This window comes from Peromyscus eremicus, chromosome 5, assembly GCF_949786415.1.
Source record: "Peromyscus eremicus chromosome 5, PerEre_H2_v1, whole genome shotgun sequence".
NCBI lineage: Eukaryota > Metazoa > Chordata > Mammalia > Rodentia > Cricetidae > Peromyscus > Peromyscus eremicus.
In genome coordinates, this window is record NC_081420.1 from 87368027 (window position 1) to 87381385 (window position 13359).

Sequence of the window (13359 nt, forward strand, 5' to 3'; positions counted from 1 at the left end):
CCACTGGCCCACCCCTCTAGCTCCAAAGCCAGGGGATTAAAGCTTCAAACGCCACAGGGCACACACAAGGCCTGGGCTTAGGGATAATTTCCCTTCTCTGCAAAGGCCAGGCATTTAGTCCCCATGAGCCAGGAGGGACGGGGAGCAGCCCAGGCCCAGATGGCCACCACAGGAGAGCAAGCAACTGTCCCCAGCCTGAACGAGTTCCCTGAGACTAAAGACGGCCACTGAGCTCCTGTGCCAACAGGTAGGAGGGGCAGAAGGGGGGTGGTCCTGGAAGACGTGTGGAGGGCCTGTCTTCAGCCTCCAGGGCTCTTAACTCCCCCTTGTGCCCAGCCATGTGCCATGAGCTTTGAACCTTTTCCCAGCGAAGGCTAAGAAGTGTCATCTTTATTTTGTTAAAGGGGCCACCATGTAAGTTGTTGATGGGTTATTTTATTTAAAAAAAAAAAAAGTTTACATCTATTTATTTATTGTGGGGGGGGGTGCCATGGTGCACATGTGAAGAGGTCAGAGAGCAACTTGTAGGAGTTGGTTCTCTCCTTCCATCGTGGGGGTCCAGGGATCAAACCCAGGTCATCAAGCCTGATGGCGAGCACCTTTGTCTGCTAAGTCCTCTCTACCATCCCATGTCGGATTATTTTAAGGTAAAGATTACAGATGTCCGTCCACAGCAGTGAACAAGGGGCCTGCCATGCTGCAGTTCCCACTCGCCTGCTGTGATCTCTGCTGGCTCCCCTCCTGGCTGAAGTTAGTGAGGAAAGAACTCATTTCTTCTCACGGCTGGCTGCCAGTGCCCTGTGTGGAAGGGACTGGGCATTTATCACACAGTCCGTTTGCTCCTGGAGATGAACCCTTGCCTTAGAGGTTTTCTGAGGTCCTCCCCAGCAGAGGCAGCCAGCAGCCTCCTTGCACCGAGCTCACTCTTTCCAGGACAGCCTATGCAGACGGCCTCACTGAATGTCTTTCTAGTTGGAAGACAGGAGGAAGGGGCTACTAGTGAGCAATATCAGCATCCTTCAATGAGCTGGCAGTCCTTCGATCCGGGGCCTCCATGAGTCAGAGTGGCTTTCTGGACTTCCAAATAGGCTTGTCCATATGGGGGACAGGTCTAGCAGGACCTGTCAGCAGCCAGAGCAGCCACCTCTGACTCCCAAGGGCTCCCCGTGCCAGGGGCGGAGGGGTGATTTAGCACCTGTAGACTAAAATAATTCTCCAGCTGGGCATGGTGGCTTACACTTGCCATCTCAGCATTCAGGAAGCTGAAGCAGGAGGGTTGCCACCAGCCTGGGCTGTGTGGCAAGTTCCAGGCCAATCTGGTCTGCCAGGAGTGAGACTCTTTTAAAAACAAAACAAAACGAAAAGAGGGGTAGGGATGACTCTCACTTGGTAGAGTGTTCTCGAAACGTTCATGAAGCCCTGGGTTTGATCTCCAGCACCACATAAACCAGGTGTGGTGGGACACACCTCTAGTCCTGGCACTTGGGAGGAGGATTGCCTCAAATACAAGGCCAGCCAGGGCTACACAGGACCAGGCGAGCCTAGACTTACAGAACCAGGCCAAGAACAAGGGTTTTTGTTATGTCTCAAAAAACAAACGAACAAATATCTTCCAAGCACAAGAAATCACAGAAGACCTAGTACTCCCCAGATTTTGGTCTTCTGACGTGATTGATGGGTTGATTGAGTGTGATTGATTGAGTGTGTGTGTGTGTGTGTGTGTGTGTGTGTGTGTGCATGTGTACACAAAGCCACTGCATCCCCAGGGAAGAGCTTCCTAGATACTGGCGAACAACAGAGAGCTGCCCCTGTCCACAGCTCCAGCTGTGAGGTCTCTGCCCATTGCCCAGGCTGAGCTCTGTCGGTTTAGGGAGTTGCTAGGTAGAGGGTGGAAATACCTCAGGATTAGCCCACCAAAGCACAGCATGGCCAAGAGCTGTGCCCAGTCACCGGGTGACAAGGCAGCCCTGTTTTACGTGGCCGGCTGCAAACAGTGACTGGCTCTAGGCCTGGATCTGTAACTGGCCGCTGCAGATACCAGCTTGGAGACTGAGGAAAGACCAGTCTTGGAATAATGTTTATAGTAACGATGTACTCCGTGAGGATGTGCTAGGCAGAGGTCTTTAGACAGACCCTGCTAAAGAAAGATGGTGGTCCAATGAATGTCACAGGCTTCTTAGTTTTGTTTTGTTTTGATTTAATTTTGGGGTTTTTTGTTTTTGTTTGTTTGTTTGTTTGTTTGTTTGTTTTGAGACAAGGTCTCAGGTGACCCAGGTTGGCTTTGAACTCCTGATCCTCCTGCCTCTACTTCTCGGATACTAAAATTACAGGCATGTACCACCATACCATTTCTTTTTACTTTTATTTTTGTTTGTTTGTTTTTTGAGGCAGGGTTTCTCTGTGCAGCCCTGGCTGTCCTGGAACTCACTCTGTAGTCCAGGCTGGCCTTGAACTCAGAGAACCGCCTGCCTCCTGAGTACTGGGATTAAAGGCATGCACCATCACCGCCTAGCTCTTTTTACTTTTTTAATGTGGCTTCTAGTACATCTTAAATGGTGCCTGGTACCGTTTAATCCTTTGCCCAACCAGTCTGATGTTGCTCACAGTCACAGCAGGGACTCAAGGGAAGTATCACAGACAATGGAAGGATGGACAGGTGGACAGGTGGACAGGTGGATAAGCAAGGTGGATGAACTGAAGAGCAGCTTCATCTTTGTTCCCAGACTTCTAGGCTAGCGTTGTACTGAGGGCTAGGAGCCTTTCTCTCCTGCTCCTCATACCCAGGAAGCCTCAAGCACAGTAGCCCGGTAGAGGGCGGGGGGGGGGGGGGCAGGGGGGTGCCGGGGAGGCGGGCTGAGCCTCTGCTCTGCAGCTATGATCATCAGAGCCTCCTGTGCTGGGAAGAGCTCCGTGCCCCCCACCCCGCCCCCGACACTTCCTGGCTCCATCCCCAGTGCACGAGCCCAGAGCCTGCAGGGCAGAGCTGCCCTGTGGAAGGGTGCAGCCATCAGTCTGAGTTCTCAGGGAGGAAAAGGCCAGCATGTGGTTGTCCCTGGGCACAGTTCCCAGGCCAGAGCGGGCAGTGTCTGTACACCATGGTGTCGGCTTTGAAGCTGCCGGGCCGGGCCAGCACTTCACAAAGGTCTGGGCTGGCACCCGGGTAGCCTGGGAATGGATGCCCGCCACACAAACACTGAGCTGGGACACATGAAGTTGCCTAAGCTCCTGACCAGAGTCTGGAACAATGCACTTTGTGCAGCTGCGGTCTGGGAGCAGCAGAACCCCCCCCCCCCCCCCGCCCTCCATCGTGCCTGGCTTAATGTGGGAAAGATTTCTTGGAGGAATCTGTCCTGTTTGCATTTTTTGCGGAACTGAGGGCCTCGAGGCAGGTGCTCTCTACCTCTGAACTGCATCCTCTCCCCTCTTTCCACTTTCTATTTTGAGATAGCATCTGGTTAAGCTGAACTCACTCTGGCCTTGAACTCACTCTTTAGCCTAGATAGGCTTTGAACTGGCCATCCTCCTGCCTCAGATTCCTGAGTAGCTGGGATGAGAGGCCTGCCCACGTGGCCTGGCAGCATTTGTAGCTTTGTGCCCTGAGCTCACTGGTCCACAGCCCGCCCACCCCCTCTCCCACTCCGAGATCTCCCTAGATGTGCGGGGCTGGATGGAGCTCTGGCCTGGGCTTGGAACCTTCAAGGCCGTCTGCCACCTGGTTCTCTGTGGAGGTGTGGACAGGTGGAGGATGACATTGCTGTCCTCCAAGGACACCTTGGCACATGAGCAGAAAGACAATTCTGCAAAAAGCCGCCGCCTCTCAGGTGGCAGAGCTCCAATCTTTGTCACAAGAGCTCAAGATTTCCCAAATTCTGACTTGGGCACTGTGAGTTCATTAACTCACGAAGGATTCCGTGGGCTGCGGGAGGCACAGGAAGGAAGGCAGGTCCGGATCCCACCACACCCAGCAGGCAGGTCCTGTCACCACTCATACCTACAGGTGAGCTTCTCAAAGAGTCACTCGCCTCTGCAGTCCTCACCCTAGCCTCACCCCACCCATCTGGGACCCCTACATTCCTGGCTTTGGGAAGTCCCTCCACAGAGCCGACCCACAACCCACATTCAATACCATTTGTTACGGGACACCCTTTAGTGCTGATTTGAAGTTACCTGTGTAAGCAGTGTTTGGACTTCCTTGTGGCCATGTGTGACATTGCATCCGTTTGCTTTTGAATGTCTGGTGTCTGGAAGACTGGAAGATGACAGGAGCACTGTGTCCTGGACAAACTTCGGTCACTTGTATTTGATTGACACTTTTCTCAATATTTTAGAGCTGTAGTTTCTCGTGCTTCCAGCCAGTCTTGGGGCCGAATAGCACCCCACCCCCACTCTTCGGCCACAGAGGGAGGCACAGGTGAAGCCAGCAAGCACTACACCTGGGAGAAGCTTCCAGATCAGCTTCACATCCACACAGAGATGGAGCAGACCCACATCCCCTCCCTGTGGTGACTGAGGGACAGTCACTTTATTCTGACCTGAGGCTCTTTACCTGGGACCTTCCACACCAGGACAGGGAGAGCGTTGACACTGTCTTGTAGCCATAGGGCGGGCACTGGTTTCTTCCTTCAACTCTGGGACTTATTTCCCCTTCAAATTGTTGATTTAATTTTACACTTTTTTATTGTGTACCTGTGTGTGTACACAGTATTCGTGTGGAGGTCAGAAGATGTGTGGAACTCAGTTTCCTCCTTCTGCGTGTAGGTGCCAGGGATCAACTCATGTTGTCTGGGCGGGTGGCAGACACCCTTACCTGCAGAGCCAACTCAATGGCCCCTTGATTTTATCAGATACGAATTTCACTTCAATACAAAGAACTAAATTACAAAAAAAAAATACAGAAAGAGACACGTGTGCTCCAAACAAACCAAAAACGAAATAAGAGACGGGCATGTAGCCGAGTGCAGAGCCTTTGCCTGGTGTGTGAGGAAGTCAGGACTCGGTGCCCATGGGAATTTTTTTCTAGACAGAATCTCATGTAGCCCAGGCTGGCTTCAAATTCACTATGTAGCTGAGGATGCCCTTGAACTCCTAGACCTCCTGCACCCCCCGACCCAGGTGCTGGGAATGCAGATGTATGTGGCTGGCTCCCACTGGGACATCTTGTAGCTCCTGAGAGCTCACCTCTAAGTCAGCACACACACACACACACACACACACACACACACACACACACACACACGCATACACACATGCACACACACACACACACCGCTGCACTTCCAGATCTGTTCTCTTCCTGGACTCAACTCACTTGTACATCTAGGCAGAGAGTGAGCCTGCTCTAGGTGGTTCTCTGCCCGCACGGCTCTGCTAACACTGCAGTGACTGTGCAGAGCCCACACTCCTGGCTGTGACCCCAAAGATCCACAATCCAGCCACCACTGATCTTGGCCATGGCTTCCATTGCCTGTGCACTCTGGCTTGGGTCTATCAGCCTGGCCTTCTGGCTAACCTTGAGATTGTCATCTTCCCACGCTTGCCTACCTCTTTAGCTCCAAACCCTGCTGTCCGCCCCTTCCACCCCTTGGCTTGATGTCCACACCCCATCCTGCTTGGCTTACCCACGGTAGGGCTCTGTCCTGCTGGCCTAGTGGCCCCTAGAGGTAGAGGCTTGCCTGACTGTTCTCCAGGCTGCCAGAACCCTCAAAGAGCTGACACAGAGGTGTGGGAAGCCATGTCTGTAGTGACGGAGTGAGCCGAGAATGAGTGAATGAGTGAGAGAAAGAAAGAAAGAATGAATGAATGACTTTAGCTCTAGGCTAGGAGTTGGAGACCTGACTCTTGGTCAACATGAGCCCTGAGGTGAGCTAGGTGCCTAAGAGCCCTGCCTTTATCTCTCCGCCCATGCCAACTCTGCACCCTCCTCCTGGGCAGCTTCTCTCTCTTGGCCTCTTCCTCTCCTGCACCCTCTGCTCAGCACCACTGTGCCCCTCTTCCTTCTCCTTGCCAGTGGGCCAGCCTTGCTGGGGGCTCTGGTGGCCCTGGGTGGTATGGTCATTGTTTTATGCAAGAGTAACTTTGATACCTTACAGCCACCCGTTATAAGTGCACAATTCAATAATTTCAGTAAACCCACAGCTCTCTCAGCCCTCTCGCAGCCCTTCCCGGGTCCACCTGCAGCCCTGGCGACCACTAATCCGATTTCTGTCTCCGGATTTGCCTGTTCTGGGTGTTTCCTGTCAGTGAAATCACACACTATATGGCCTGTTGCGTCATCTGGCTTCTTTCCCTGAGCACCATGGGTTTGGGGGTACAGGGAGGGTTGTTCTGCTTTGGTTTTGGAGACAAAGTCTTGTTATGTAGCCCAGGCTGGCTTTGGACTTGAGATCTTGTCTATGCCACCGAGTGAGGATCATAGGCATGCTCCATACCCACTGGGCGGTATGTTTTGAGGTCTGTGTGCAGGACAGTGTCGGTAACCCAGTCCTTTCTCTGAGGCTTCCTGGAGTCACTTGTGATGGCTGGTCATATAGCAACTTGACACATCTGGGAAGAAGGACCCTCAAGTGAGGAATCGCCTCCATCAGATTGGACTGTGGGCATGTCTGTGGGACATTTTCTTGACGATGTAGGAGGACCCAGCCCACCGTGGGTGGTGCTACCCCTGGACTGATGGTCCTGTGAGCTATAAGAAAGCCATGGAGAAGGCTGGAGAGATGGCTCAGAGGTTAAGAGCAGCAGCAGGCAGCTCTTCCAGAGGTCATGAGTTCAATTCCCGGCAACCACATGGTGGCTCACAACCATCTATAAGGGGATCTGGTGCCCTCTTCTGGCGTGCAGGAATATATGCAGACAGAACAATGTATACAAAGTAAATAAATAAATAAATAAACGATACTAAGTAAACAAACAAATTTAAAAGGAAAGAAAGAAAGAAAGAAAGAAAGAAAGAAAGAAAGAAAGAAAGAAAGAGAAAGAAAGAAAGAAAGCCAGGAGAACAAGCCAGTAAGCAGTACTCTTCCATGGCCTCTGCATCAGTTTCTGCCTCCAGGTTCCTGCCCTGACTTCCCTCAACAATGGACTATAAACTGTAAAATGCTTCTGGTTTTGGTTGCTCTTGGTCCGTGTTTTCTCACAGCACTCCAGAGTTTGGATGGACAGTGGCTGTTGCTTCCCTTCCAAGCTTTTGTAAGCGTGTTAGCGGAGCACGGCTGCGAGAGTCCGAGTGGCCGTTCTCTTTGGTAGAGCCTAGAGAAGAAGGACCCGCTGATAAGGAAATGCTTGACTCTTGAAGAACCTGCCAAACCGTTTTCCAAGAGCTTGCACCTCATACCCAGCGACGACTTCCACATCCTCACCAACTGCTGCGTTTGGGTTCTTGTTGTTGTTTTTCCCAACTCTGTACATGTATCTACGTGTAGTGTGTGGGCACATGCATGCTACAGCATGAACGGAAAGGTCAGGGGACAACTTTGTGGAGTCGGTTTTCTCCTTCCATCATGTGTGTCCTGGGGATTGAACTCAGGTTGTCCAGCTTGACAATAAGTGCCTCTAACCACTGAGCCATCGTTCCGGGCTTTGTTTTGTTTTTTTAAGAAAGGGGTTTCTCACATAGCCCAGGCTGGTCTAAAATACTGTTCTTTGTGCCCTGAAGCTCCTAAGTGCCGGGGTGACAGGTGTGCCCGTCACACCTGTTTTGTTGTTGACTTATGTTAGTACAGCACCCCACACAGTGGCTCTGACCCCAGGCGTCCTCACCGAGTGTGTGGACGTCTCCTCTGTCTGCTGCTGTCAGAGTCTGCTCCTTGGAGTCGAGTCTCCTAAACCTCTCACTTCACTTGTTGTTTGGGTCGGGTTTTGGGGTACAGGGGACGGAACCCAAGGTCTCCTGTGTGGTGAAGGCACTCTGTCATCTGATCCTTGAGCTTTCTTGTCAGGTGCACTACCCACTGAGCCACCCTAGTCCCATTGCCTATGGGTATCTGCCTTTTTTTAAAAAATCCTGCCTATGGCCGTGTGTCTGTGGATATGTGCACATAGGAACACGTGCAAACAGAGGCCAGAGGTGTCAGATCCCCTGGAGATAGTTACAGACAGTGACGAGCCACCTGATAAGGGTGCTGGGAATCAAACTCGGGTCCTCTAGAAGGGTAATACTGCTCTTGCTCTTAACCACTGAGCCATCTCTCTAGCCCCTTTCTTTCTTTCTTTGGTAGGGAATGGATTTTTTGCTTTGGTTTGGGTTTTTTGTTTTTGGTTTTTGGTTTTTGGTTTTTGGTTTTTGTTTTTTTTGAGACAAGGTTTCTCTGTGTAGCCCTGGCTGTCCTGGAACTCACTCTGTAGACCAGGATGGCAGCAAACTCAGAGATCTGCCTGCCTCTGCCTCCCTAGTGCTGGGATTAAAGTTGTGAGCCACCACCGCCCGGCCAGCCCCTCTGTTTTATTTTTCAATTTTGAGAGTTCTTTATGTATTCTGGCACACGCCCTTCATCAGATACACAATCTGTAAGTTCTGAATCCCAGCCTGTGGCTTTTCTACTTTTTGTTTTCTTTCTTTTCTTTTTTTAATTGAAGAAAATTTTTCCCAGCCAGGCATGGTGGCGCACCCCTTTAATCTCAGTACTCGGGAGGTAGAGGCAGGAGGATCTCTGTGAGTTTGAGGTCAGCCTGATCTACAAAGTGAGTTCCAGGAAAGCCAGAGCTGTTACACCGAGAAACCCTGTCTGGGGGGGGGGGGGAGGTTTTTCCATACAGTATATTCTGATCACTATTTTCCCTTCCCCCACCTCCCCCCAGATTCCCACCTCCCTTAAATTTTTTTTTCATTTTTATTATTTTAAATTATGTGTGGGTGTATATATCTGCATGTGGGTATGTGCATGTCAATGCAGGTGCCTGTGGAAGCCAGAGACATCTGATGCCTTGGAGCTGGGGTCACAGACAATTGTGAGCTGCCTGATCTGGGTCTTGCGAACTGAACTCGAGTCTTCTGGAAGAGCAGCAAGTGCTCATAACTGCTGAGCCATCTCGCTAGCCCTCTTTTTCTGATGTGAGTGAGTGAGTGTACAAGCGTGTGCATGCAGGCAAGTGAAGGCCAGAGGGTCTGTCACTGAACCCCGAGTTCACCAATTGGCTGGACTGGCTGTCCAGGAACCCCAGGGGTCCTCCTGTCTTTCTCTCCCCCAGCCAGGCATGTTACCCACTGCGCCATTTCCCTGCCCCCTTCTCATGTTCTTTATGGCATCTTCTAAAGGCTTCATTTTGAGGACCTGGCCATCAGTTCTGTGGCTTTCCATCTGTTGAGGTCCTGTTTATTTTCTGAGGCAAGGTCTCGTGTAGCCCGGGCTAGCCTTGAACTCACTTTGTAGCTGAAGATTGAACTCCTGATGTTCCTTCTGCCCCCACCTCCTGAGTGCTAGGACGTGGGCCACCACGCCCAGCTTGACTCTGTATTTTTTGTGAAGCATTGGCCTGAGCTGCTTTGGGACTGTCTCCTGCTGCTCTACATCCAAGGGGTCTGTCTCAGTTACTATTGATCTGTGATGAAACACCATGACCAAAGCAATTTGAGGGAAACATCACTGAGGGAAGTCAGGACAGGAACTCAAGCAAGGCAGGAACCTGGAGGCAGGAGCCGATGCCGAGGATGTGGAAGGGTGCTGCTTACTGGCTTGCTCCTCAAGGCTTGCTCCGTCTGCCTTTTTCTTTCTTTCTTTTTTTTTTTTTTTTTTTTTTTTTTTTTTTTTTTTGGCTTTTGGTTTTGGTTTTTTGAGACAGGATTTCTCCATGTAGTTTTGGTACCTGTCCTGGATCTCACTCTGTAGACCAGACTGGCCTCGAATTCACAGAGATCCACCTGGCTCTGTCTCCCGAGTGCTGGGATTAAAGGCGTGCGCCACCACCGCCCGGCCTCAGCCTGCTTTCTTATAGAACCCAGGACCACCAGCCCAGGAATGGCATCACTAATCATGGACTGGGCCCTCCGCAATTGATCACTAATTACGAAAATGCCCTATAGGCTTGCCTGCAGCCAGATCTTATGGAGGCATTTCCTTAATTGAGGTTTCCTTAATTGAAACCAGCCAGCACAGGGTTCTTGGTGTGCGGTGCACAACAGCACTGTGCATGGGCCACAGGGAAGACTCCGGACTCCAGTCATCTCTGGAATGCTCTGACTCCCAATTCTCACCCTCCCTGTGGCCCCCATCCTGGTACTTCTCACCCCATTGAGACAGAGAAGTTGAGTAGCTGGGCACAGTGGAGCATTCCTATAACCCCAGCTGAGGCAGACTCCCTCAATTCAGTCTCTGCCTGGACTACAGAGGGGAGTAGTCTCAAAACATGGGCAGGAAGCTGGCAAGATGAGCCAACCATTAAAGGCCCTGGCAACTCTTCCAGAGAACCCGGATTTGAGTCTCACACCCACATGGCAGCTCACAGCAGTATGCTGTTCTAGGGGACCTAATGCCCTTTTCTGGCCTCTGTGGGTACCAGGCACACAAGTGGTGCTCAGACATTCATGAAGGTAAAATATCCATATACATAAAATAATTTTTAAAATATATTTAAAGCTGGGCGGCAGTGGTCACGCCTTTAATCCCAGTGCTGGGGAGACAGAGGCAGGCAGATCTCTGAGTTTGAGGCCAGCCTGGCCTACAAAGTGAGTTCCAGAACAGCCAGGGGTACACAGAGAAACCCTGTCTCAAAAAAAAAAAATCAGATAGATGGATAGATAGATAGATAGATGGATAGATAGATAGATAGATAGATAGATAGATAGATAGATGGATGGATGGATAGATAGATAGGTAGGTAGGTAGATAGATGATAGATAGATGGATAGATAGATAGATAGATAGATGATGGATGGATAGATAGATGGATAGATAGATAGATAGATAGATAGATACATGATAGATAGATAGATAGATAGATAGATAGATAGATAGATAGATGGATAGATAGATAGATGGATAGATGGATAGATAGATAGATAGATAGATAGATAGATAGATAGATAGATAGATAGATAGATAGATAAATGTTAAAGGGAGGGAGCAAGAGGGTTCATCCCATAGAGTCGCTTGCTGCTGCCAAGCTGATGACCTGAGTTCAATCCCTGGGACCCACATAGTAGAAGAGAGAATTGACTCCAAGGCCAGGCAGGTGTAACAAACCTTTAATTTTAGCAAAGGCAAAGGCAGGGTGGATCTCTGTGGGATTTGCTATGGAGTACATAGTGAATTCCAGGCCATCCATGGCTAGCTACATAGTGAGACCCTGTCTCAAAAGGGGGGGGGGGGTGACTTCATAAAGTTGCCCTCTGACCTCCACAAGTGGACCTCAGCAATATGTCCCCAGCGATGATGATGATGATGATGATGATGACACATTTATTTAAAAAAAAAGAAAAATCAAGCATTGTAACAAACACCTTTAATCTTACCACTTGAAAGGTGGGGGCAGTAGGATCAGGGGTTCAAGGCCAGCCTTAGCTATATAGGGATTTGGGGGCCAGCCTGGGCTATGTAGGGCACTACTCAGAATCAAAAATTAAGCCTGATCCTTGAGTCTGAGAAAGCCTGAGCAGCTTCCTGAGGCTTCTTTAGCCAGCTGTGGGGACTCAGGGACTTTAGCCCAGGTCAGTAGGGGCCAGGGCTCCTGTACCACTGTCCCCACAGCTGCCACTGTGGTCCCACACAGCTCCCGTTTCCCTGCGGACTCACCACTGTCGTCTCAGCTGCCATGCAGCCACTTTATGCACTGGGGTGGGGGGTGGGGGGTGCTCCAAGAGTTTCCTCGCCACAGGCAGAGCCAGCCCCACTTCCTGCGCAGCAGCCCGCTGTGGCTCCTCAGGCAGCCCTGCTGGCTGGGCAGCTGACGGGTGGCTTCCTCTGAGGATGGATGCTGGCATCCATCACACCCCATCCTAGGCCTGGGGACTCAGGCCTTCCTGGCCCTCCCACTTATGCCCTTGCAGAGGGCTGCTGCTGCTGCATGCCAGCCAGGCCCTGCACTTCACACTGAGTGCCCCATGGCAGCAGGGCAGCCAGAGGAGCAGGCAGAGTGCTGGGTGGGACTCCCGTGGTGGCAGGGAACCAAACAGGGAGGAGCAGAGGGATGAAGAGGGGCAGCCAGGGAGGCAGGCATGCCTCCACTCCCATCTGCGTCTTTCCTGGCCACACCCAGAACTTTCTCAGCCTTTTTCTAGTCTGCCTCCCCTACCAGGCCAGCCCCACCCCAGTCTGTAGAGCTTCCTGATGCCTGTTTCTGGCTCTCCTTGGTCCTCAGAGTCTAATGCCAAGAAGGGCAGATGCACCCGACGCAGGAAGTACTTGGATCGTGTAGAATAGCACACAGAAACTGCTCCTGAGGCTGATAATCCCTGGGGCTGAGAAGGGGGTGGGGAACCAACTGTCCCACTGCCCACACAGATAGAAGGGGTTCCAGAGCTAAAAGGGGACCTGACTTCACAGCCACCCACCCAGGCCAATACCTAGGATGCCCAACCTGGCCACTGCCCTGCCCTAAAGCTCCAGATGATTCAGAGAGGGCTTCCCAGGTATGACCTGGTCATCAATGTCTCTGCAGCTGTTTACCACTGGAGGTTAAGGTGACCCTCCTCCTCCAGAACTCAGTGTCCCAGAAGCTTCCAACAGCATCCTGCTGAAAAATCAGCCATGCACCTCAGCACAAGGCCCAGCCTGCCTGCCAGATGGGCTCTTGACACTAAATTTTCAGGTCTCCATTGTGGCCAGCTGTCACTGGGTGATGATTACTCCTTTCCAGCCTTGCTTGGTCCAGCTAAGTCAGACTCCAGGCTGGACAGAGGTGGGGACAATTACCACATCCATTTTCACTTACTTTTTCTGAGACTTTTCTTGTAGCCTAGGCTGGTCTTGAACCCGTTATGTAGCCGAGGACAGCCTTGATGATCCCTTTGCCTCCACCTCCGGAGTGCTGGAGTCTCAGTGTATTGGGTTCTGGTGCCTGCCATGCTAGGCAAGCACTACCAGATGAGCCACACCCACTTTTCTCATTTTGAGCTCCCCAGGTGACTCCTGCAGGTTGTTGGCTCAGAGAGCAACTGGGAAATACTCCAGGGCTCTCATCTCCGAGCTGTGACGCCCTAGGGACAGAGGTAGTTTTGGTACTCCTAACTATCATCAGAGGACAGTGCTACAGGCATCCAGCGGCGGTGGAGGTTGGGAGGTGGAGCCACACCTGGGGGAGGGGGTGGGGATGGAGAGAGAAGCCACAATCCAGAGGGCTCAGACCCAAGTTCTCAGAGGCCATGTGGAGGAGCCCTCATCTCAGTTCAGGCAGGTGACAGGAGCATCACCCTGTATCCTCTCTGTCATC